Consider the following 10,487-nt stretch of genomic DNA (forward strand, 5'->3'; position numbering starts at 1 on the left):
ACTTCGTTCGTTTTCGAACCTGATTACGAGTAAAAGTGCTTTAAAAAAAAAAAAGAAAAGAAAAACAGACAAAAACCGTTTTTTAAAAAAAAAAAAAATGTGACAAGAAGCTAAGTCTCAAAAGCTTCTTGGGATAAAAATTATAACCTTGTCCGACACTTGAGGCAAAAACAAAGAACACAAGACATGAAATGGTCAAGGCCTGAAGTGAACGTCAACGGCCCTCATCGCACCTCGGCATCCGGGCGCCTGGAACTGCCCTAGACTCTGGAAAGGTAGTGATTTGGAGACGAGAGAAGAGAAAGGGGAAGAGCCCGCTGCGGGAGACGTCCCCTGGTGTCCCCTGCCTCAGCTTTGCTTCCCCATCTGCTGGATTCGCAGCAGAAATAAAGAGCAGAGAGAGATTCGAGGCGCAGCAAACCGCTCCTCTCCGCACCGCTGCGAGGCTGGCCGAGTTCCTAAAGGGCCCTGAAGAGAGGTGCCTCCAGCCAACCCCCCAGTCCCCCAGACCTTGCCTGGGACCCAGGACAGCAGGGTCGCACCCTCCTACCCCATGACAGGCACCCACGTGGCCATGATGGCAGCCCGTGGTCTTTGCACGGACCAAATAGCAAGGAACGGGCTGCTCTGGCGGGAGGCGGTGCTGGAGTTGGTCTCTTGCCGCGGGTCCCGGCGGTGCGCACCAGCTCGGGAGGCAGGGAGGCCTCTAAGCGCCTCCTCCAGGCAGCCCGGGTGCGGAGGGCGGAGTCTGCGGGGCTGGGGCCGAAGCAGAGGCCGGGACGGGCCCCCCGTGGGCATCAGTTCTGGGACCCGGGGCCTGCGTGGAGCCGGGCCTGAAGTCTGAGCCTGCAGCCGGGTGCGCGTAAGCCGGGGCTCGGCTCCGCATCCGGACAAGGCAAAGGTTCGGGGTCTGGAGCCTGAGTCTGGGGCTGAGGCCACGCGGGGAGGTCCGAGCCGCGGGCCGGGATCGAGTCCGCATCACGCAGAGATCGGGGTCCAAGCCAAGTCCCGAGGCTGAGTCCTGAGCTGAGGTAGGGACCAGGGTCGGGATCTGAGTCCCCATCCCGGTCAGGGTCCGCGCGGCGGTCCGGGTTGGAGTCCGAGTCCAAGCCAAGGTCCGGGTCCTGGGTGCTACTCAGTGGTTGCGTTGAACCAGGGCCGAGGCCCGAGCTGTAGTCCGGGCCCGAGTCCGTGTCCGTGTCCGAGCCGGCATCCAAGTCCATGTCCAGGTCCGACTCCGTGTCCCGGGCCGGGGTCCGAGACGCGGTCTGAGCGAGATTCAAGTCCGAGCCGCTGTCAGACATTGGAGTCGGATCCGCGATCTGAGGTTTGTAGTCGGAGCTGTGATCCGACATTGGGATCCGATCCGCGGTCCGAGATTTGGGGTCGGAGCGGCGATCCGACATTGGGGTCTGATTCACGATCCAAGTTTTGGGGCCCAATCTGCGATCCAAGGTTTGGGGGCCCGATCCCCGATCCGAGGTTTGGGGTCGAGGCGCGCGATCCGACATTGGGGTTTGAGCTGCGATCCGAGTTTTAGGGTCCGATCCGCGATCCGAGATTTGGGGCCGATCCGCGATCCGAGGTTTGGGGTCGAAGCGTGATCCGACATTGAGATCGGAGCCGCAATCCAAGATTTGGGGTCCGATCCACGATCAGAGGTTTGGGGTCCGATCTGCGATCCGACGTTGGGGTCGGAGCCGCGATCCGAGGTTTGGAGTCAGAGCCGCGATCTGACATTGGGGGCGGATCTGCGATCCGAGGTTTGGGGTCCGATCTGCGATCCGACATTCGGGTCAGATCCGCGATCCGAGGGTGGGGGTGCGAACCGCGATCCAAGGTTTGTGGTCGAGCCGTGATCCGACATTGGGGTCGGAGCCGTGATCCGAGGTTTGGGGTTGAGCCGTGACTCAAGGTTTGGAGTCGGAGCCGCGGTCGGACATTGGGTTCAGAACCGCGATCCGAGGTTTGGGATCGAGCCGTGATCCGACGTTGGGGTCGGAGCCGCGATCCGAGGTTTGGGGTCGGAGCCGTGATCTGAGGTTTGGGGTCGAGGCGCGATCCGACATTGGGGTCAGAACCGCGATCTGAGGTTTGAGGTCGAGCCGTAATCCGACATTGGGGTCGGAGCCGCGATCCGAAGTTTGGAGTCGGAGCCGTGATCCTAGGTTTGGGGTCCAATCCGCGATCCGAGGTTTGGGGTCCGATCCGCGACTCAAGGTTTGGAGTCGGAGCCGCAATCCGAGGTTTGGGGCGGATCCGCGATCCGAGATCCAAGGTTTGAGGTCGGAGCCGCGATCCGACATTGGGGTCCGATCCACCGTCCGCGGTTTGGCGTCTGAGCCGCGATCCCAGGTTGGGGTCCCGGCCGAGTCCATTTCCGGGTCCGAGCTGCGGTCTGGGGTCCGAGTCCGTGTTCGGGACTGAACCCGGGTCCAGGTCCGGGGTCCGAGTCTGTGCGCGTGCTTAAGGGTCCGAGTCTGGGGCCTGGCACGGGCTGGGTCAGCGGCTGCGGCACGTGCCCCAATTAGCCTCGGGCGGGCGGTGGCGGGGCAGCCCCATTGTGGACGAACAAAGGGCGCGACCCTGGGGTCAGGGAGTCGCAGGCCGGTCTGCAGCAGCTTTGTTCACCCGCTCTGTTTACTTTGCCGGAGCGAAGCACACAATATATTGACTAAAGCGGATTAGAGGGTTGCGCAGTGGAAGCCGCCGGACCTCCCAGCCCGGGGCCTCCCCGGCGGGCCATCCGATAGCGCGCAGACACCTTCCCGCTGGGTCAGCGCCCCGGGCCGCTCCCACCTCCGGGCAGCCGGGGAAACTGAGGCTGCACCCGCCTTGCCTGCCGGGGTTCACAGCGCGTGCGGGCAGCCCTGGTCCTGGAGCCCGCTCTGCAGGTGGCCGGTGGGTCCCCGCGGCCCCAGCCCACCTGCATCATAAAAAAAGGGGGGCGCCCCCCCCCCCCCGGAGCCCTCGCCCGGCCTTCGAGCCAACCGGGACGTTGTGTTATTTTCCGACTCCGCAATTTAAAGATTGTACCTTTCGCAACACCGCTGGTCCTGGGAACTCATTTTACCGGGAAGAAAACGGCACTTAGTTGAAGGCAGAAATATTTAGGTGGAAACACGGACAGATTTTTCCGTATCACAAAATCCTGTAGCATTATAGTTAGAAAAGAAAATTCCTGCCTCTCGTCCTGACAAACAATGCCCCCCTGTCTGTGTAGCAGCAGGCGAGGTAAGAACGCAGAATAATATTCTGAGATATAGAAGTCCTGGAAAGTACAGCTGGGAAATAATTATGTTTTCTTTCTTTCTTTTTTTTTAAAGAAGGCAAATGATGCATATAAATAAACCACGAAGATTTTCACTCAAAGACCACAGTTTACCATCCGGTATTATGAATTCAAGATCTTTAGACTCCTCTGATCGGAACTCGCAGGATCTTTTTAAATTGCCTTTAAAACCTAAGCAGTAGACCCGAAAAGCGTGAACTCAAATCCAGCACGGAGTCTAAGCGCGGGAGGGTGGTCATCCCACCAAGTACCCAAGAAGGAGAAAACGCCCTTTTCCCCTTCTGCTCTTGTTGAAGAGACAAAAATACTTCTCCTTAAGTTCACACAAAATCTTGAGATTTTTTTTTTGCCCTGGTTGTGCAATTATGTATTAGTGTTTGATTAATAAGCTATCGATGGACCGATCTTCTATAAGAGAACGAATAATATTAACTAACTATGTATAGTTGTTGGCCTAACGAATATTTCTGCTATGTGCCATCTATCCACAACTATTGAAGGAATATATGCCTTTGGTTTATATTTCTACTCATAAGCCGTTAAAAAAAGTTTTTTTTCCTGCTTATAAAAATGTCATGTGTTTTGAGAAGGCACAGTAAAGTCTAAAGTATAAGTAAAGAGTAAAATATAAATACAGATATTTAAGACAGAGATTATTTAAGTAGTGAGTATAAAATATAAATAATTCAAGTATAAAAATACATGGAAAAGGGAAATTTCACCTACATGCCATTATCCAGAAATAATTCTATTGTATATCTTTTCCAACAGTTGACATAAGCACAAAATTACATAATTTACATGCACATTTACTGTTTGTGAAATGTTGTATCCCTATGTCGTTACAAACGCTTTGTCAACAGCATTTTAACAGTAACACAATATTCTATTATTTTGTTACGTGATAATTTACCCCAGAATTCCCTATTATTCCAAATTTCATTTCTTGTAAATATTTCTCCGTTGTAACTCTACAACCAATGTTCTTGCCTGTGATCTGCAATGTTGTTGCCGCTGCATTATTCTAAGGGGGTTCAGGTAGACCCCACAGACTCCATTTATCCTATCGGAAAAGAGCTTGGAAATGCGAGAATTCTCTTCAGGTCCCATTTACTCCGGAAAGCAATATGAGAATCAGTTTGCTTCCCCCGCTCACCGCCCAGAGGCCCGGTGATGTGGAAATTTTGCCTGACAGATCTGTGGGACCAGGGAGGCACACGCCTGACTAACACACAGCATTTGGGAATTGTGCCCTTGCACTAACGTGCTGGCCTGTTCCTGCCTCCGAGTCACTTGGCTCTAACTCTCTCCCCGCCACGACCGCCACCACCAACTTGGTGGGTTTAAGTCAGGACGGTGAAGCTGAACACCTTGAAAACATTATCTCAACAGTTCTGACAAAACTTTGCCTGGCTAGAAAACAGTACTTTCGATTTGTCCCAAGCATCTTTCTTTGCTGAAACTTCAAACCTCGGGCCCGCTTTTCGCCACGCTGCAGGGTCCCTCCTGTCCCCCCACCTCCCTGCCCTCTCCTGTATGGGGGGCGGGAAGCCTAGCGGTGCTCCACACTTGGGGCCCACCGCACACCCTCGTCCCCTCGGCCAGTCAGCCTGCAGGCGGGGTTCGGCCTTGGGGCGATGTTGGCGGTTTGTCTGGCCTGCCCCGACGTGGGTCCCAGCACGGCGGGGGGAAGGTGGCTGCTGCCACGGAGCTCCAACCCCAGGGCCTGCACCTATCTGCCTGAAAGAGGCGGCCTGTGGGCTCCCGGGGAAGAACAGAAGCGCGAGGAGGACAGGAGGACCCAGCCAAGAGCATTTGTTATCAGAACTCAGCAGCTCCAAGATGGACAAGGCAGGGAGAAAAGCCCGGAAGGCAGCACGTGGAGAAGGGACCAGAGCTTCGGAGGGGAGGAGGACGAGCGATTTTTCTCTCACGTGCATTTTTCTGCATTTTCCAAATTTTCTACGATGAGCCTGTATTGCTTTTATAATTAGAAAAAGATCATATTCTTGATACAACTATGTTTCTTATCAGTCAAATAGATATGATTCATTACAAGAATAAAATAAATGACCGTTAATACTTACAAGTTGACATAAACAAGAATAATCAGATAGTGCCAGGAAAAGTATTCAGATGATAACGGTAGTTCACGTGTCTCTAGCAATTTACCCTTTAGAGAAACACTTTCAAACAGAAAATGAAACTGGGCAGCTTCGCTATGCAAATATTGGCTCCTGCTGTGCTATTTCTGCAACGACCCTTGTTGTCGGGCTGGGACGGACCCTTTCTTCTCGTTTTCAATCTGGGGGAACTGAGGCTCGGAGGATCAAAGTTAAGAGCCCAGGACTTGAACGGAGGCTTGGCGTCTCCCACGTCCCCACGGCAGCTTCCAGACCCCCGATCCTGGCACCTTCCTACAGGGGAGATGTTTCCCCAGGGGATCTAGCGTGTTTCCTGGCATCCAGTTTGTTTTCCCCTGTTACTGGAGGTGGTGCCTGCGGCCAACGTGGAATTGCAATTAGTGAGGATTTTGTTGGGTTTGCTTTAAAATAATGCTATTTGCACAGGGTCCGGGTATTACTTGAGAGGTGTGCTCCGGAGTGCTGGTGGCACTGGGAAGGGGCCCGGCTGAGGTGTGACGGTGCCTCAGCCAGGCAGAGACTATATTTTTCATGTGGTGACATTAGAGCCAAATGCCACACTTCTCCTGGGAGAGGAACGACACGCAGAGGACGCTGACTCACGTGCACGTGTGTGGAATTTCTGGGGCTCGGGTCCACCCTGGAAGAACTCTGTTGCCTGGGTGGGGACGCGCCTTTCCTTATTTTATTTTAAAGTGGGCCATTTCCAGCCTCTCCATAACAACAGATGGGAACAAGTCTACGAATCGAATGTATCCGATCTTAAGTCTCTTTCTTTAAAAGTGAGTTAAAAGGTGAAGCAGCATGCGGTTTTTCTACTCTAAAAGGCGATTTCTAAATTTGGATTTTGAAAAAAAAAAAAAATCGTCCTCCAGTTTGAAATTCCTATGGCTCGCAGAATGCAAGTAAGATACACCACTCTTTGGGCTAAAATCATCTTAACTGGTTTAAAATAAATCAGAACAAAATGATGTGAGCCGAACATATGTCTCCCATCACTCGTTTTCTGCAGGCAGAAGTGGGGTGAGCTGCCGCAGGCTGCGTTCCCTTCGGAAAGCGAGCGGACAGGGCCGACTCGGCGTTTAGGGATTTTTAACAGGGAATCGCCAGGGTCTCCTGGAGCAAACAGACGTAGGCTTTTTATATTCCAAAGACATCCTCGGTTTTAGACAAGGATTACATTATAAAATAAATAATTACAGAACGTAAGTCACAGGTAAGACGAATAGATTGAAGACATTCCTTTCCTCCGGGAAGAATATCTGGTGCTTGAGATTTTTAAGCTGTAAGTAGACGGGCACATTCTCAAAAGACGCTTTATTTCGCTTCCCTTCCTCACACAGGGCAAACCATCTCTGCATTCTAAAATAAAAACACATGCCCCTTTAATTTAGCAAAGAGAAGCCGAAGCACAGAATCTCCGCACAGATAATTTTTAAATTAGAGAGAGAGAGAGAGAGAGAGAGAGAGAGAGAGAGACTGTTAACTGTGTTTTATACCTTTCGGGGGGTTACCTTCTCCACGTGTTAGTGATTTAACTGTCAGATCACAAACAAACAGCGAACCCCGTCTCCGAGACACTAGGATTCTAACCTAGGAGGGGAGGTTTTAATTGTAACTGCGAAATAGCAAATGCTGACAGAAGTCCGGCTTTCAAAGTGTCCCCAGACAGGGCTGGGACATGACTAATTTATTTTCTCTTCTCCATCTAGCGAGGCACGGGATTAAAATATTTGTCTGTTCGCTTTGAAACACGCAGCGAAGGCACCAGCTTCAAGACCACTCCTTAATTTCCACAGTTTTGGCTTTTCATTGTTTCCAGAAACCTACGGCCCTTGCATGCTGAACACCCTCAAAATCTGATGGGATCTTTAAGCGGGGAGCCTGGCACACACCGCGCTCTCTAGCCAGCCGAAAACCCTTCCTCGCGCTGCACAAACAGCCTCGGTGACGAGCTGTTCCAACGCCCCTTTCCCGTGAAATCGTGCAGGCCTGAGACCAGCTTCCAGAAGGAGTCTGCCTCTGGCCAGCGTGGCCGATGGAAACCAGAGCCTGGTAAGCGTGCCCCAACCAGACGGCCAGGTAGGCCGGCAGTGGGCAGCAGGGGGTTAATCGGGCGGTGGGGAGGGGTCCAGACAAAAGGCCACAGGCAGGGATGGGAAGCCGGCAGGGGAATTCGGGCTGGGCCCTGCAGCGCGACCAGGCTCAGACACAGGGAGCTCTGTCTGCCTGCCCGCTGCCCAGCACTGTGACTAACTGCCCCACTATTGTACCCTGAAGCCGGCCCTTTGTACCGTCCCCCTGGCGTCTGGGAGCACGGGGGAGAACCCTTTGCAGCAGTCCCCCCTCGTCCCGGAAACTTGCGGCCTCAACACCCCTTCTTTCAGCGCCCAGGGCTGCCGGGGGCCTGACTCACTAGTGGAAGCATCTTTTACCCTCGCCGAGAAGACCCACCAGCAAAAAGGAAGCAGAGAAAGCAGTCTCCCCAACTCTGGGGAGGCCGTGGGGACCTGCTAAGCCTGCACTGCCCAGGACAGTCCCTCTCCACGGCCACAAGAGGCCACTGAGCCTTTCAAATGCGAAGAGTCCCTTCAGAATGGAGATGTATGTGCAAAATACGCTCCGGATTTCAAAGATGTGATGTGAAAAATATGCAAAACATCTCATCGATAGTTTCATATTAATTACACACTGAAATGTACTGTCTTGGAAGCAGATTAAACAAATGGTATTATTATAGTGAATTTCACTGGTCTATTTTTACTTTTTTAAAAATGTGGCTGCTAACACATTAAATTACAGCTGTGGCTGCGTTTGCGGCTCACGCTGCTTCCACTGGACGGAGCTGCGCTAGGCCGTGGGTACGGGGTGGGGGAGGCGGCCGTGAGCGGGCCTAGCAGCCGGCTTTCTACCAGGAGACAATGGCTGGAAGATGTCACCGTGTCTCCCGCCCAGTGACAACCTCATGCAAGGGCCAGAAACCCTAGGCCCTTCCAGCCATACGTGACCCCAGGCTTGTGCTCACCTGTCTTGAGAATTGGGTCTTGCACACTCACGTGTCTACGACTCCTTTGGAAAACACATGTGTGTGCATAAAAACACGCACACACGCACAAGGGCCCTGTGTCGGCCTGTCCTGGATGGCCTTGGAAGAAACTAGATTCACGGGGCACCCAGATGGCCCCCAAAAGACCCCTGGAGCCAGATCTGACCTCTTGTCCTGGGACAGACTGGACCAGCCCAGGGCCCCACTGTGACTTTAGTGAATCCAAATACTTTTGCTTTCATGGCCTCTCCCTCCATAGGTATTAAAAATATTTTGTGACAGCACTGGAATAAAGATGAATATAATCCAGGCTGAATTCATCGTCACACATTATTACTGTAGTCATTTTTTCTTATTTGAAAAGACATTAAAATTTAAACATTCGTGGGCCCTGGGCACTGTGCCTCCCTGGACCGTTGTTCTGGGCGCCTGCGCCCATTGCCCACTCCGCCTTCTTACCCAGAGAGAGGTGCCCAGCCCCGCTCCTGTATTCAGGGCTTGCTTGATATCCCCCCTCCCCCTACTCCAGGGTGACCAGATGCCCTTCTTCCCTATAGACTTTATTCCTTAAGTCTTGCCTGAATGTGGTGTGTGCAACCACCAGATGCCACAAAACTTTCCATATTATTTTTAAAACACCTAGACCAGTCATGAGAAAGGCCCAGGATCCCAGCATGAGAAGGCTCCAAGTCCACGAGAACCAAGACTCCCTGAGCACAGAGCTGGGGTCCCCTTCCGGGTGCCCAGGCACCCCATTCAACACTAAGAGACAAGCTCTCCAAGCATGCACGAAGGTGACGCAAGAGGCGACTGTTGCGGTGCCCGGTAGCCCACCGCATGGCAGCTCTGTGTGGGCCCTGGGCACCCCCCACCGTGAGCCCTCACACCCCTGGACGGGACCCAGCTTCTGGGTGGGGGTGCAGAGGGGGTCTGGCTTTCCAGCATGTCCCAGAAAGAGGCCTCAGATGCTCTGGCCAGTCCCCTCCGTGGTGCCACTGTGCCAGGCCTGGGCCCAGACGCTGCTGGGGAAAACCCCGGTGCAGGAGATGGTTAAAATTCTGCATCCTTTTGCATCCGCCTCCAGAGGAAGCGCTGCTTTTTTTTTTTTTTTCTCCCAAGCAGGAGGAGTTAAAAAAAAAAAAGCTGAGAGCAGCAATTTGCAGGCCTTGGGATGTTTTTCTCCTTGACAGCCTGGGGCCCCGCCTCGCTGGGCCTTCCTCCACCCCGAGACCACAGCTTTGGGTCTGCGCTGCTGCCGGGGCCCCATGCACGCCGAACCGCTGTCCGGGAGGGAGGGATGGAGGGAGGCTGGCTGGGAGGTAGCAGCCAGGCCTGGCACTGCCCTGCTTTGTGCCTGCTTCTCTCAGCCGCCACTCTCCCCCTGCAGGCCCGCCCGGCCCACCCTGCACCCACCGGGGTGCCCTCACCTTCTGGGCCCGGCCTCCTGGCTGGGGTGCTGCTCACGCCCAGGGCGCCCGGCCACGTCCTCGGCACAGCCACTGCTCACCCCGCCCTGCCGCCAGCGCAGCGGCGAGCCTGGCACCGTGCCAGGCTGCCTGGGAGCCCAGCCCGGGCGGGGTGGGGGGCGGGGAGGGGTGCGCCGGTGCCAGCAGAGGGAGAGGCCCAGATGCCCAGCCAGCCCGAGGGGCCTCCCCCTGCCTCCCGTCTCCTGAGTCCCATAAAGGCACAGACAACACGGGCGCTTTAGTCAAAACAGTCATGTGCAGGAGCCGGCACACCAACAAAAGCCCTTATTTATTTATTTAGTTCACACACTCAGATAAGGAGCTGCCTTTGTGAGCATAATTTCACACACACCAGAAAGGGGGCGATGCCACGGTGCTCCCGCCGCCAGCGCCCCGGACAGGCGCCCGGCTGCGGGAATAACTGCGCGGCCGGCCCGGGCATTTCCATATTTAAATTGGGCAGCAGCTTATGATTAATTAAGAAGGAAAAAGGCAAAAAGGAAAAAAGGCAGTGGGGGTGGGGAGCTGGACATTCTGGG

At 54.1% G+C, this 10,487-nt stretch overlaps 1 long non-coding RNA gene across 3 annotated transcripts; it reads left to right on the forward strand.

The window, feature by feature from the left end:
* The first annotated feature begins 2,999 nt into the window (after positions 1-2,999).
* Positions 3,000-8,180, forward strand: LOC107196058. 3 transcript variants are annotated; one of them, XR_001517375.2, is made up of 3 exons: positions 3,000-6,218; positions 7,149-7,491; positions 7,824-8,180. It is a non-coding gene; the product is annotated as an uncharacterized LOC107196058 (long non-coding RNA). The 3 variants fall into 3 exon arrangements; XR_003047934.1 differs by having other exon boundaries at positions 3,000-6,098; XR_003047935.1 differs by lacking the exon at positions 3,000-6,218 and adding an exon at positions 6,219-6,341.
* Positions 8,181-10,487: the final 2,307 nt, after the last annotated feature.

Source organism: Pteropus alecto, unplaced genomic scaffold, assembly GCF_000325575.1.
Source record: "Pteropus alecto unplaced genomic scaffold, ASM32557v1 scaffold157, whole genome shotgun sequence".
Lineage (NCBI taxonomy): Eukaryota > Metazoa > Chordata > Mammalia > Chiroptera > Pteropodidae > Pteropus > Pteropus alecto.